Source organism: Rhinopithecus roxellana, chromosome 5 (genome assembly GCF_007565055.1).
Source record: "Rhinopithecus roxellana isolate Shanxi Qingling chromosome 5, ASM756505v1, whole genome shotgun sequence".
Classification (NCBI taxonomy): domain Eukaryota; kingdom Metazoa; phylum Chordata; class Mammalia; order Primates; family Cercopithecidae; genus Rhinopithecus; species Rhinopithecus roxellana.
Window position 1 is genome coordinate 18623520 of NC_044553.1, and position 14595 is coordinate 18638114.

At 42.8% G+C, this 14595-nt stretch overlaps 2 non-coding genes and 1 pseudogene across 2 annotated transcripts; all 3 read left to right on the plus strand.

Moving 5' to 3' along the window:
• Nucleotides 1-8454: 8454 nt before the first annotated feature.
• LOC115897764 lies at nucleotides 8455-8561 on the plus strand. Its single transcript, XR_004057560.1, has one exon. It is a non-coding gene; the product is annotated as a U6 spliceosomal RNA (small nuclear RNA).
• Nucleotides 8562-9572: 1011 nt separating this feature from the next.
• On the plus strand, nucleotides 9573-11391 carry LOC104676812 (annotated as a pseudogene).
• A 1602-nt stretch (nucleotides 11392-12993) lies between these two features.
• LOC115897832 lies at nucleotides 12994-13099 on the plus strand. The gene has a single exon (XR_004057616.1). It is a non-coding gene; the product is annotated as a U6 spliceosomal RNA (small nuclear RNA).
• Nucleotides 13100-14595: the final 1496 nt, after the last annotated feature.

Genomic DNA, 14595 nt, shown 5'->3' on the forward strand with positions numbered 1-14595 from the left:
TTTTATTTTCCAGGAGTTGTTTTTCCTTAATATAAATTATGTCTCAATGAAATAATAGTATAAAATAATCACCACAAAAGGGTTTTCCTTTTTTTTTTGAGACAGAGTCTGACTCTGTCGCCCAGGCTGGAGTGCAGTGGTGCGATCTTAGCTCACTGCAACCTCCACCTCCCTGGTTCAAGTGATTCTCCTGCCTCAGCCTCCCGAGTAGCTGGAATTACAGGTGCCTGCCACCACACCCACCTAATTTTTGTATTTTTAGTAGGGACGGGGGTTTCACCATGTTGCCAGGCTGGTCTTGAACTCCTGACCTCAAGTGATCCACCCGCCTTGGCCTTCCAAAGTGCTGGGATTGCAGGCATGAGCCTCTGTGCCTGGCTGGGTTTTCTAAACAAGTTCTTACTTTTTGCCTTATTGGAAGCAACCTAGTGACTGAAAAAGAGATATCAAGTGACAAGTCACTCAATATACCTATATACCACTGGATATTTATGACAGTTCAAACTGATACAAAATCAGGGGTGGTGATTGCGCTCCTTAACTAGGGCTGCCGTAACAACTTGCCACGTGCCACAGCTTCAGACACCTGAAATTATTCTCATAGTTCCGGAGGCCAGAATCCAAACTCAAGGTTCAGCAGGGCAGTGCTCTTAGGGTCTGGAGAAGAATCCCTCCCTGCCCCTTTCTGGCTTCTGGTGGCAGCCAGCCATCCATGGTGTCCCTTGTCTTGTAGCGGCATCACTCCAGTTCCTGCCTCACATAGCATTTTCCTGTGTCGGTGTCCAGTTTCCCTCCTACAAGGACATTGGTCATTGGATTAGAACCCACCCGCATCCAATATGATCTCAACTTGATTACAGCTGCAAAGACCCTAATTCCAGACAAGGTCACTTTCACGTGTTCTTAATGGACTTGAATCCAGGAGGGTCACTAACCAAATACAGTTACTATTTCCTTCTGGGGTATTTACACAGAAAGCGATATATTAAAAATGTAAAACCTTAGCCATTTCTTTGAGAAGTGATTATACCTGGCCTAGTGTATGAACATGATTCTTTCTAAAAAAATTTTTAATCACTACGTAATTTTCCTATTTAAAATTGTGACATGAATAATTGTGTTCCATACTCTTGAGGGGAAGCAGTAAATTCAATTTTAATATGTTTGTGTAATAGGAGCAATAGCAACATTGTGCTGCTAAGTCTTGCATTAAGGCAGTCTAAAGTATTGCCTGTAAATTTTTTTTTAAATGATCTTTTTGCAGAGAAACAGAATAAAGACTAAACCTACCAGACATTAAAATTTATATTAAGGCTATGGTATTTGAAACAGTTTAGTACTTAATTCAGGTAGAAATGGAAAAAACAGTGGAGCTAAATAGAAGGTTGTTGATTAAAATAACAGTGAAGTACCAGTGTTAGCCAAATAGCAATGCAAAGGTCAAAAGGTTTGCATTTAACATGATGTTGATGAGGCTGTTGAGAAACTGCATCGAGGCAGTTTCTACCATAATTGAAAAAGCACGTCAAAGAATGTGTATTCAAGGATGCCACATTATTTGCAAAATATTTTAAGGTTTTAGAGTTTTACTAGAAATATCTGGTTAAGTAAGTCAGGATTTGTTCAGTGGAATACTATATGCCTGTGAAAATAATGCATTTTATGCATGTTTGTGGATGTGAAACATCTCCAGTAAAAAACAAGTAAATACATGGGGCTTGCAATTATTTAGGGAAAGAAGCAGGGCAGGAGTAATACACATTAATATATGTGCTTTTGTGCATGTATAAAATACGTATGTAAGACTATATAAGAAAGTCATAATAGTGGTTGCCTTGAGAGACAGGTCTGATGTGGAAGACAAATTCTCATCTTTTTGTACTATTTTTAGCTGGATACATGCAGCACTGCGTTAGGATATTTCAGTAACAGACCACATAGTACAGTGGTCCCATAAGACTATGAAGCCATTATTTTTACTGTAGCTCTCCTCTGTTTAGGCATGTTTAGATACACAGATACTTATTATTGTGTTACAGTTGCCCACAGTATTCAGTACAGTAACATGCTGTGTACAGGTTTGTAGCCTAGGAGCAATGGGCAATACCATACAGCCTAGGTGTGTAGTAGGCTATGCCATCTAGGTTTGTTGAATATACTCTGTAACATATATGACATGACAACAAAATTGCCTTACAACTCATTTCTCAGAACATGTCCCTGTCAAGTGACACATGGGTAACTGTGTTTTAATGGAAATAACTGGGAAAAGAAAAGAAAAAAACGACTATTGTTCCGAAGGGTACATAAATGTTGAATGCATTATAACTCATGCTTATGCAGGTGTGGTTTTGACCTGTGTTTCTCTATAGGATTAGCAAAGAACTGTCAGCCCCTCGTTAACATGTAAAATGAGGGAAAAGCAATCTTACAGGTATGCTAAGTTGGTGTTTCAGAATCTCTACATTTATAACTAACTAGAGTGTAAGTCAATTCACACACTCGCTAAGCCCTGTTTTTGCTAAAGGTGACCCTTGGCTGGTGTGATCACTATCCTTGGCTTTTCTGAGCATCTAAGCGCTATTCCCAGAGTTACGTCATAAAGGAACACAAAACTATTGATACATGTCTGCACAGTGAGTTCCCAGAGTACAACATAAGAGCAGTCTGTAACCTCGCCCCTTCCAGTAAAAGCATATGGAAATGCCAGTGAGTACACGGTGCCATGCACCTAACTTATTGTTTTAAAGCAGAAGAGATATAGAAAAGTACACTATAAGTATACAGTTTGTTGAATTTTCAGAAACAGCACATCTATGGAGCCAGTCCCCAGACAAAGAAATAGCATGAGGCACCCAGAAGTCCCTCTTGAGTCCTCTCCCTGTCACTGTCCACCCCTGAAGGTAACTGTGTCATGAACTGAGACAACAGAAATGATCTTTGCCTGGTTTTCTCTTTCTTTTACTCTTATAAATGGAGTCATAGATTACGTATTCTTCTGTTCAACATCATTTGGGAGTGTGTCCTCATTTATTTTTAAAATGTCAAGTACCTGGCCACGTGTGGTGACTCACACCTGTAATCCCAGCACTTTGGGAGGCCGAGGTGGGTGGATCACCTGAGGTCAGGAGTTCGAGACCAGTCTGGCCAACGTAGTGAAACCCCATCTCTTCTAAAAATACAAAAAATTAGCCGGGCGTGTGGCACACACCTGTAATCCCAGCTACACAGGAGGCTGAGGCAGGAGAATCACTTGAACCCCAGAGGCAGAGGCTGCAATGAGCTGAGATCGCGCCATTGTACTCCAGCTTGGGCAACAAGAGAAAAACTCCATCTTGGGGAAAAAAAAAAAAAAGTCAAGTCCCCACATTTCAGCTATTGTTAGTAACAAAATACTTTGACTCCTCATAATTCTCTGACACACCCTATATGCTAGCACACTGAGATTAACAAACACTGGTCAAACAATAAAGTGTATAGTAAACAGGTTATGCAGGGCCTTGTGCAATTGGCCCCAATCTGCTTCTCCAGCCTGTCTGTGCTTTTCTCCCCATCCACTGTTCCTTGCACAACTCTTGGCCCTTACATACTCATTCATCAAGCCCCATCTTCAGTGTTAGATCTGTGAAGCCTTTCACCATCTGTTCCGCACCGTTCAATTTTGCATGCTCTATTCTCTGCACTTTGCTCTTTCCTGTGTTGTATCATTTGTCACATTATATTTGAACCATAAGTCAACAGTCTTTCCATTTGCTAAGCTCTTTTTATATCATCATATCATAGGCACAGCACAAATGTTGAATAAATGAGAAGTGATCCTTCTCCAGGGACTTGATAATCTACTGGAGGAGACAGATGTGCAGAGAATTATAATCATTATCCTTACCTTGCACTTCCTACTTGCCACTGTTTTAAGTGCTCTTCTAATCCTTGTAACAATGTTAGAAAGTAGGTCCTATTATTGTTACTATTATGGTTTTGCAGACATGGAGATTAAGTAGCTTGCCCAAGATCATAAAGTGGCAGAGCTGAAGTAATGGATTCAAGTAGTTGGGTTCCAACCTCTTCTCAGACTCCTTGCATAATTTATTCCCTGCCTTCAAGACAGAAGATGAGGAATGTACACTATTAAAACGAAAATTGTTGCAGCTTTGGATATGTGTGGTGGGTGGTATAAGTCACACCATAAAAGTATATTGGAGTCAGGTCATCCAAGACCTAGGGTGATGTGCTAAGGAGTATTGACTTTTCTATACACAGTAGACAGCTGATGAGGTTTTTGAGTAAATGACTGGTGTTATGTTTGAAGAAAGTGACTTTAGTGGCAATATAGTGGCTAGATTGACAAGCACAAAGATTGGGAAGAGTTTGTTGCAGAAATCCCACTGAAGGCAAGGGCAATGGGAATGGGATCCAGGCCTGGCTGAATGCTCACATCAGCTTCTCTGCCTTCAGACACCCACTGACAACAATAAAGATGCCACATCACAAGCAACAAGACACATGAGGACAAAATGGAAAAGGAGAAAACAATTTTGGAAGCTCAAAGGTAGGTAGATTGGAAATTCATAACCACCCAGTGGGTTCATCTTGCCTGCTCCCTAAAGAGAGCCGATTTATCAAGACAGGGGAATTTCAATAAAGAAAGTAATTCACTCAGAGCCGGCTGTGGGGGAGACTGGAGTTTTATTATTACTCAAATAGGTCTTTCCGAGCATTCAGGGATCAGAGTTTTTAAGGATAATTTGGTGGGTAGGGGATGTTGAGTCAAGAGTGCTGATTGGTTGGGTCAGAGATGAAATCAGGGAATTAAAGCTGTCTTCTTGTGCTGAATCAGTTCCTGGGTGGGGGCCACAAGAGCCAAGATCAGATGAGCCAGTTTATCAATCTGGGTGATGCCAGCTGATCCATCAAGTGCAGACTCTGCAAAATAGTTACTGACTTAGGAGCAGTTTAGGGAGGGTCAGTATCTTGCAGCCTCCAGCTGCATGACTCCTAAACCATAATTTATAATCTTGTGACTAATTTGTTAATCCTATAAAGGCAGTCTAGTCCCCAGTCAAGAAGGGAATTTGCCTCTTATCTTTGTTTTAAACTATAAGCTAAATTCCTCCCAAACTTAGTTCAGCCTATGCCCAGGGATGAACAAGGACAGCTTGGAGGTTAGAAGCAAGATGGAGTTGGTTAGGTCAGATCTCTTTCACTGTCTCAGTTTCAGTTTTGCAGTGGCGGGTTCAAACTAACTTAGTCGACCCAGGAACATTGCATTCCTATCTGGAATGGGGAAAACTGAAAAAGCCTGACTTATGAGCTGGATTCCTCTGAAGGCTCAGGAGCTTGTAGTCTTGAGTACCATGCTGTACCATGGGGTGGTGGGTGGAAAAGCAATTGGAAACAATTACTTCTAGATCCTCTGCCCCATTCCATGTAGTTAGCGATTGCTCCCTCCACCACCTAGCAGATTAGAGGTTTATTCCCAGAGAGTGTGAAACAACGGGCCTTTGGACTAGGGAACACCAGACACAGCTGGAGACAGGAATAAAACACTGAAAACAGGATTAATTAAACATTTACATACTAAATATAACCACCATCCTCCCCGGCCTTCTCCCCAACTCTACTGCCAGAACACTTCTAACTCTAGGTAGGAGGCTAGAAGAGACTTTTCTGGGGAATTTAACAAACCCAAGAAAAAAGATCTAAAGACAGATATCAGGGTTCCCCAAGTAAATTACTCAGCCGAATCACCCTACTATGAAGCCCATAGTGGCAAATATCACCATGTACATAGAGCTAATTGGCATTTAAGTGGCTCACTCTTACATATGAGTGAATAGTCAAGGATCATCAGGAATTAGGGGAAAGCCTCTAACCCAAAAGGTGGAGATCAAAACAAACACGAAACAGATTAAACAACGAGGAAGTTAATTTATCAATACCCTCAAAGAAATTATAAAGTATACTACATAAAAATGTTCAGTGAGGGGCTGGGCATGGCAGCTCACACCTGTAATTCCAGCACTTTGGTAGGCCAAGGCAAGAGGATCACTTGAGCCCAGGAGTCTAAGACCAGCCTAGGCAACATCATGAGACTCTGTCCCTCAAAACAAAAACAAAAACAAAAACAAAAAAAACTAAATAGCTGAGTAGAGTAGTCCCAGCTACTTGGGAGGCTTGGCAGAAGGATGGTTTGAACCCAGGAGTTTGAGGTTACAGTGAACTATAATCGTATAATCACACCACTGCACTCCAGCCTGGGTGACAGAGCAGGGCAAGACCCTGTCTCGAAAAAGAAAAAATTATTCAGTGGGGAAACAAATACCTTTTATAAATTAATAATGTGATAGCAAAAATGAAAAACTCAGAAATGTAGTAAAAATAAGTTGAGGAAATCTAGATGTTACAGCAACAGGACAAAGAAATTAGAAAACAAGAGAAAGAGATGATACAATGTGAGAACTGGTCACCAAGGTCCAATAATTGAATAATAGAAGTACCAAAAAAAGTAAAAAGGACTGGAAAAGAGAAAGTACCAAAGAAATTCAAGAAAAGTTTTTAGAACTGCAAGACTTAGTCTTTAAATAATGTGTGCAAGTATAACCGGAAAAAAAATTTAAAAAGGAGGAACAGGATCAACCTGAAATAAAGAGCCATCGTTTCACTGGCATGCTGAGATGCTGCTCTGTTTACTCAGTAAGGAAGTAGGAAGCCCTAGGAGGAAGAAAAGTTCAGTTCTCACCTAAGTGACTTCTGATACTGTTATCAGCACAGAGTGGTATCCAGCAGAGAGTTAGAAATGCTCTGTTGAAAATTAGAAGGACAGAGCCAAATATGAGTCATTTGTGTACAGGTATTATGAAAATAATGAAAGAAAGTGTGATTGCCCTGAGAGTGGAGAGAGACAAGGTGGGGTGGGTCGGGGGAGGACTGGATAGAAGAAGGAAAGTGAGGGAAGTTTGAGGCAGGAGAACAAAAAATACTATGAGGAAACTAAGAAAGGTTTTATAGAGCTTTGAGAAGGAAAATGTATGTGGGGTTTAGTATCTCTGAGAGCAACAGTGGGATGAGATCTGAGAAACCACCAGATGATTTGACCATTAGGAAGTAGTTGATGATATTTAAGAGAGAAATTTTAGTTAGACCCAAGTGTGCACGGGAGCAGAAGAGGTAGAAACCAAGGATGGTGGTTTTCAATTTATTTGTATTCTCTGCACACAAATAATACTGGCATTCTGGGTTGCACCTTTGAAATGACAGGCTGAAAATAATACCATTCAAGTCAAAAATAGTTTTAACACAATCACCAAAGGCAATGTTCCAGACATCCAAACCATCTCCCTGGGCACCAACTGGACTTACTGCTGTATCTCCCACCTTTTCCTTAATACAACCCACCAGGGCTGCACTTGGCAGGCATGGACTGCCCAGATGTTTGGACACTTGACCTAAATGTTAAACTTTAATTGGTCTTGATTGTCACTTGTGACAGTATAAAACGTGTCTTGCTTTATCAAAATGCACATTTGAAAATTGTGGTTGATAAAATGCCTTTTCTAATAGTAGGATCATAGATCAGACTAGCAAACCATTCTGAGTTTTTCTGGTTATTTTAAAGAGGGTAGAGCTGAACTCACATCAAAGCCTTTACAGTAAATGCCATGTATCCCCTCTTAATTGCAAAGCTGGCCTATGTTTTTTTTAAGTTAAAGGAAAAGCAAACAGTGATCCCTTTCTAAGTTTACAGTTCACAGTGAATCTTACCAAGTAGTTGGAATGAACTGTAGTCCAGTTACTTACTGCATTGGGCATAATACATGTTTGTGTACACCCTGGATTGCTTGTGTTTTTCCTTTTCAGGATTTTTGCTTTGTTTTTAAAGTACGCTTCTCTGATATTTATTTTAAATTTACTTTACATACTGTTTTTTTGCAATGGAATCTTGCTATGTTGCCCAGACTAGTCTCAAACTCGTGGGTTCAAAGGATTCTCCTGCCTCAGCCTCCCAAGTAGCCGAGATTACAGGCACACACCACTGTACCAGCAGTTCTCTGATATTTAGAAGCATTAAGATATGGAATGTGATCTGCCTGTGATTTTCTTTCCAGTGAGAATGGCTCAGGTGTTTGCTGTTTGGTAGAGCCTACCTAATCATCGAAGGCAGTAGAGTTGATGCATGGTTTTACCTGAAAAATGTGCAATGGCGCAATCGGCTTACTGCAAGCTCCACCTCCCAGGTTCAAGCGATTCTCCTGCCTCTGCCTCCCAAGTAGCTGGTATTACAGGCATGTGCCACCAGGCCTGACTAATTTTGTATTTTTAGTAGAGACGGGGTTTCTCAATGTTGGTCATGCTGGTCTCTAACGCCTGACCTCAGGTGATCCATCCACCTAGTCCTCCCAAAGTGCTGGGATTACAGGCATGAGCCACCATGCCTGGCCATCTAAAAAACACTCTGTGCTTATATTGGCAGCACATATACTAAAATTGGAATGATACAGAGAAGATTAGCATGGCCCCTGCTCAAGGATGACATGTAAATTTATGAAGCATTTCATATTTTTTAACTTTTAAAAAAAGCGCTTTCTAGGGGTGGCAATCAGAATGTCTGTGTGTTTTTTAAGTGCCTCAAGCCTCCTGTCAGACTCATTTCTCCCTCTGAGGCCTGTGAAGTTAGCACCCCAGAAGCACATTTATAATTGCTGATGACATCTTTTTAAGCTATTCAATAAACTACGAGGAAGGGCAGGTTTCCCCACAGCTAAACTTCTTTCATTTGCTAAGGACCATATCTTGTCCATCTCTAAATCACCAGATATTTGTTTTTCTGCAAAACACAAAAGAGTAATATATCCTACTTTTGTAAGACAACATTGGATTTTTACCTGTCAGTTTTCCTGAAAATTATCTTTTAATTTTTCTTCTGATTGTGCTATTTTTCTCCACAATGGAGAGAAAGGGTTCCCCTGACTCACTGGACTATTGACAAGTACATAATTTTTTTTATCGCATAGCATTTTTTTTTTTTTTTTGAGATGGCATCTTATTCTGTTGCCCAGACTGGAGTGCAGTGGTGCAATCTTGGCTCACTGCAACCTCCACCTCCTGGGTTCAAGCAGTTCTCCTGCCTCAGCCTCCCAAGTAGCTAGGATTACAAGTGTGCGCCACCATGCCCAGCTATTTTTTTTTTTTTTTTTTTGTATTTTTAGTAGAAATGGGGTTTCACCGTGTTGGCCAGACTGGTCTCAAACTCCTGACCTCAAGTGTTCCACCCACCCTTGGCATCCCAAAGTGCTGGGATTACAGGTGTGAGCCACCATGCCTGGCTCACATAGCATTCTTTGCTTGAATATAGTATATGCCCTCTTGATTGTGTGTTATTTTTAATATGTACAACAAACAGTTTGACGATTACATGGAAGGGAGGATAGGTGACAAACGAAAATAAAATTAATTGGCAACAGCCTTTCCACCATACAAGTGAGTTTTATTACAAGTTAATAATAGAATCAGGGCAACATTTGAGGGTGATCACAAATAGCTGAGTCTTGGAAAGGGCTGTAGGGACAGAAGGCATGTCAGCACAGCTTCACCTGAGGATTTGGAAACAGGGCTCAACAGCTCTCTACTCTTCCTGGATTGGTAAGAAGAGAGAAGAAGCCACCAGGATTTCATCAGAGGCTAAAAAAAAAAAAAAAAAACAGCATAGTAAGAAGTAAATAAATAGTATTGCTTATTTTGTTACTTAATAGTCTGCTGTGGGGGATGGCCAAGGCCCGCCTCTAGTGAAAATGTGTCATTCCAATTGTTATAGGTCAGTGATGACATACCCACCGTGGGAGGCTGGATCCACAAACACAGCAGCATGCCATTTGGAATAGTGATATGTAGAACAGACGATGCTGGGATGCTTGGGCAGTCCGTATTGTCCACCCTCACTGTGCTACTTGAGTTGTGAATCAGCTGGTAAACAAACAAACAAACAAAAGCAAAACACCGCGCTCGCGGCTACTGAACTGGAGGCGGCGGCAGGCGCCAGGCGAGACCGGGAATGTGCAGGGCCCCCTCCCTGCCCCGGCAGCCCTGGCCGCGGTTCCCGTCTTCGCCGCCACCGCGCAGCGCTCGGTGCCAGACCCCCGAGGTCGGCGGCTGCTCCCACCCGGGGGCTTAGTCAGCCGCGCCGGGCCGAGCACCGGGAGGCGAGGGCGCGCACCGGTAGCCTCCGTTGATGCCGCCGCCGCTCCGCCCTCAGAGGTTGCGTCCCGGGAAGCCCGGCTCCCAGAGCGCTCCGGCCTGGCCCGGTGCCCCGGACCTGAGTGGAGAGCCTGGGCCAGCTCTCCGCCGTGACTGGCCCAGGCAGCCGCGGCGGAGAGCGACCCAGAGAGGTGGCGGAGGAGACCCCCAGCTGGGGGCCCGCGCTCTGCCCCAGCCGAGCCGCCTACCGCCTGCAGGACTTCAACACGCTGGCCACCGTGGGCACTGGGATGTTCGGGCGGGTGTACCCGGTGAAGAAGAAGACAGCCAAGCATTTCTTCGCCCTCAAGGTGATGAGCATTCACGACGTCATCCGCCTGAAGCAGGAGCAGCACGTGCACATTGAGAGGTCGGTCCTAAAGGAAGTCATCCACCCGTTCCTCATCAGGTTGTTCTGGAAGTGGCATGACTAGCGCTTCCTCTACAGGCTCATGGAGTACGTGCCGGGCGGCGAGCTCTTCAGCTACCCGCGCAACCGGGGGCGCTTTTCCAGCGCCAAGGGTCTCTTTTACTCTGCGGAGATCACCTGTGCCATCGAGTACCTTCACTCCAAGGAGACTTAAGCCACTACAGGAACTTAAGCCGGAGAACATCCTGCTGGATAGGGACAGCCACATCAAGCTCATGGACTTTGGGTTCGCCAAGAAGCTGGTAGACAGGACTTGAACCCTCTGTGGAACACCCGAGTACCTGGCCCCCGAAGTCATTCAAAGCGAGGGCCACGGAAGGGCCGTGGACTGGTGGGTCCTCGGCATCCTGATATTCGACATGCTCTCAGGGTTTCCTCCTTTGTGTGTGTGTGTGTGTGTGTGTGTGTGTGTGTGTGTGTGTGATAACACATTTGGCATTTATCAGAAAATTCTTGCAGGCAAAATAGATTTCCCCAGACATTTGGATTTCTGTGTAAAAGACCTCATTAAGAAACTGCTCGTGGTTGACAGAACAAGGCGGTTAGGAAACATGAAGAACAGGGCTAAGGATGTGAAACGCCATCGGTGGTTCAGCTCCGTGGACTGGGAAGCTGTTCCGCAGAGAAAACTGAAGCCTCCCATTGTGCCCAAGATAGCTCGCGATGGAGACACCTCCAACTTCGAAACTTACCCAGAGAATGACTAGGACACAGCCGCGGCCATGCCGCAGAAGGATTTAGAAATCTTCAAGAATTTCTGAGGACAGGAGCTCACATCTGGAAGAAACAGGAAGACTGGAATCTGCCTGGAACAAAAAACTGCACCTAAGCAGACCAGAAGCAATGTCTTCTTCACGTGATAAGGACACTTCCACTTTTCTGTGTGCCTGTATGTACAGAAACAGATCAGAGCACAGATGAAAATAATGTAACTGGCATTATTTAAGTAACTGGAATTCCACACTGTAGAAAGATTTTGAAAATTGTTTGGTTGTAGATTTTGTCTTATCCTTTAGTGTTGTGTTTCTATTGTGATGTCTTGGTTTTTCTCATAGACTTAAGTTTATAAGTTTGAACTGGACTTGTTCGATTATAACCACAAATTTGTGTGTGTGTGTGTGTGTGTGTGTGTGTGTGCCTGTGTGTATATATAGAAGTCATTATGGCAGATCCACAGAAATTGTGCAGTGATGTAAATGTTCGTGCTTCACAGAGCCTATAATTTTTATTTTTCAATTTGTTTTTTCAAAAATCTCTTCTCTTGGGGACAACATCTGAAGGGTGTGTTGCATGGATTTAAAAAAATCACCTCACATGCGTTTTTTAGTTTGGGTGAAAAAAATGTCATGGGGAGGTCCACCTTCAGTAGCTTTAGTGCTTCCTACCTGGTAACTTGAGACTTTAAAAGAAGAAACAAAGAGAAGAAGATATGGGAACGAATTTATTCCAAGAATCTACAATGACATTGAAGTTGTTAGAGGAATGTACTGTATTTAAAAACACCTTTTGTGTCACTTTCAAAAATTTCATCTCAAGCACTGTGGGAGGCTGAGGTGGGCACATTGCTTGAGCTCAGCAGTTGGAGACCAGCCTGGGCAACATGGTGAGACCTCATCTCTACAAAATACAAAAAAGTTAGCCGGGCATGGTGGCGCATGCCTGTAGTCTCAGCTACTTGGGAGGCTGAGATGAGAGGACTGCTTGAGCCCGGGAAGGTCCAGGCCGCAGTGATCCAAGATCACACCACTACACTCCAGCCTGGGTGACAGAGTGAGACCCTGTCTAAAAACAAAAACAAAAACAAAAAGCAACAACAAAAAAACAGGCAATGGCTTTGAAGGTGGAATGAAGAGAACGTTGACCTTAAGACTTTAAAGGACAGTGAAGCTGGGTGCAGTGGCTTACTCCTATAATCCCAGGATTTGAGGAAGCCAAGGCAGGAGGATTGCTTAAGCCTAGGAGTTTGAGACTAGGCTGGGCAGCATAGCAAGACCCCATCTCTGTAAAAAGAAAAAAATGTTAAAACACAGTGAAATTGCAGAAACAGAACATAGCCACCCTTTTTCATCAATGACCTTTTCTTCACGTTGAGGTCAACTCAGTAGGTGAGAATAATTAGTGGGTTGAGTAGAATAAACTCTTTACAATTAATAACTTAGTGGGAAATGATGTTCAGATGGTGAAATGTGGAAGTGTTTTAGACAACTGTATTTTCAGCCTGTGCACCTCAGTCACCATCCTGTTGGGATTAACAGTTGAGGGCCATCATTGTCTAAACATTTCACATTCAGTTTCCCACCAGTTTTGCTATGAATGTGAAAAGGTGAAACTGGTGCTGACTTCGGCAGCAGGTATACTAAAATTAGAATGGCACAGAGGAGGTTAGCATGGCCCCGTGTGCAAGGAAGATCACAGATTCATGCAGCATTCCATATTTTTTTTAAAAAATGTTACACTGTGCACTGATATGTGGAGCTAGAAGGAAAAGTATTAAGTCTCATGTTTGCTGACTATAAAAATGAATCATAGTAATAATATTATTGAACATTCTACTTTAAAAAGCATTAATAAAACCGTAAATGAAACACTTTTCTTGAGCACGTTTTAAAAAGTACATAGACCCATGAGTCCATATGCCTATTTTTAGGTTGCCTGTTTTGTTATCCAGGATTTCATACTGATGAAAGTTTGCATCAGGAAAGCCTGAAATGCCTTGCCTTAATTATGAACAGATATGCAGGAAAATGAAATATGCAAGCACATTGATGACCTTGTTCTTTACAGACATTGTAATAAGCCTCCAGCCATACAGAACAAATGAGAAATTAGAAGCACTTCCAAGAACGTGTGATGGTGTGAAAGCCACTTTTGACTGTCACACACACTTCAACATTTGAAGTGATACAGGCTACCTGGTAACTGCCCCATGGCAGGGTCATAGTTTAAATGGCCCAATGTCATGTAGAGGTTAATTTAAACAAAATGAGCTATAAACATGGAAAAATCATGATGTATAATTTTTAAATAATGTACCTGGCCGGACAGGCTCACCCCTGTGATCCCAGCACTTTGGGAGGCTGAGGCAGGCGGATCAACCGAGGTTGGGAGTTCGAGAGCAGCCTGGCCAGCATGGCAAAACCCCCGTCTCTACTAAAACTACAAAAATTAGGCGTGCTGGCTGGTGGGCACTTGTAGTCCCAGCTGCTCAGGAGGCTGAGGCAGGAGAATCACTTGGACCCGGGAAGCAGAGGCTGCAGTGAGCCGGGATTGTGCCACTACACTCCAGCCTGGGCGACAGGGTGAGACTCCATCTCCAAAAATAAAAAATAAAATAAATAAAAACAGTTTATCTGGATGGCATTCCAAAATTTTCGCGTAGATGATCACATGAAGCAATCACTGTGCTAAATGTGGAGGAAAAGTCATTACAATAATCACAAAATTTGTATCAGAAAAAATTACAAATTTACTTTGCTTCATGTAATTTTATGAGTTGGCAGTATTTTCTTAAATTGGAACTGTATAAGAGAGTATCTTCAGGAAATGGATATGCCACAACAGGAAGTATAGTGGGGCAAGTCTTGTTTTCCTCAAGGGAAATGCCACCAGTCCTGCTTTCATAGGCATTGATAAAGCCAGGAAGAAAATAAAGTCACAATCGAATAGTATACACTGTATCTACTGAATTATTCTAATTCCTTCCCAACACAAGTCTAAATCCTGCTTAGCCTAAACTATCTATAGCCAGTGATGGGCAAATTATATTTGCTGTCAGCATGATAGAATAAGAAGCAGAAACCCCCAGCAATGGGGTAAGATTGCACGCTTCATCCCCTCAACATGCTGTTCAACCCCACTGCCTCTCCATGCCCATGAAACAACTGTACAGTCACTTGTTAGTGAATTTCTCGTTCAGCGTGTTGTTTCTTTCTGTC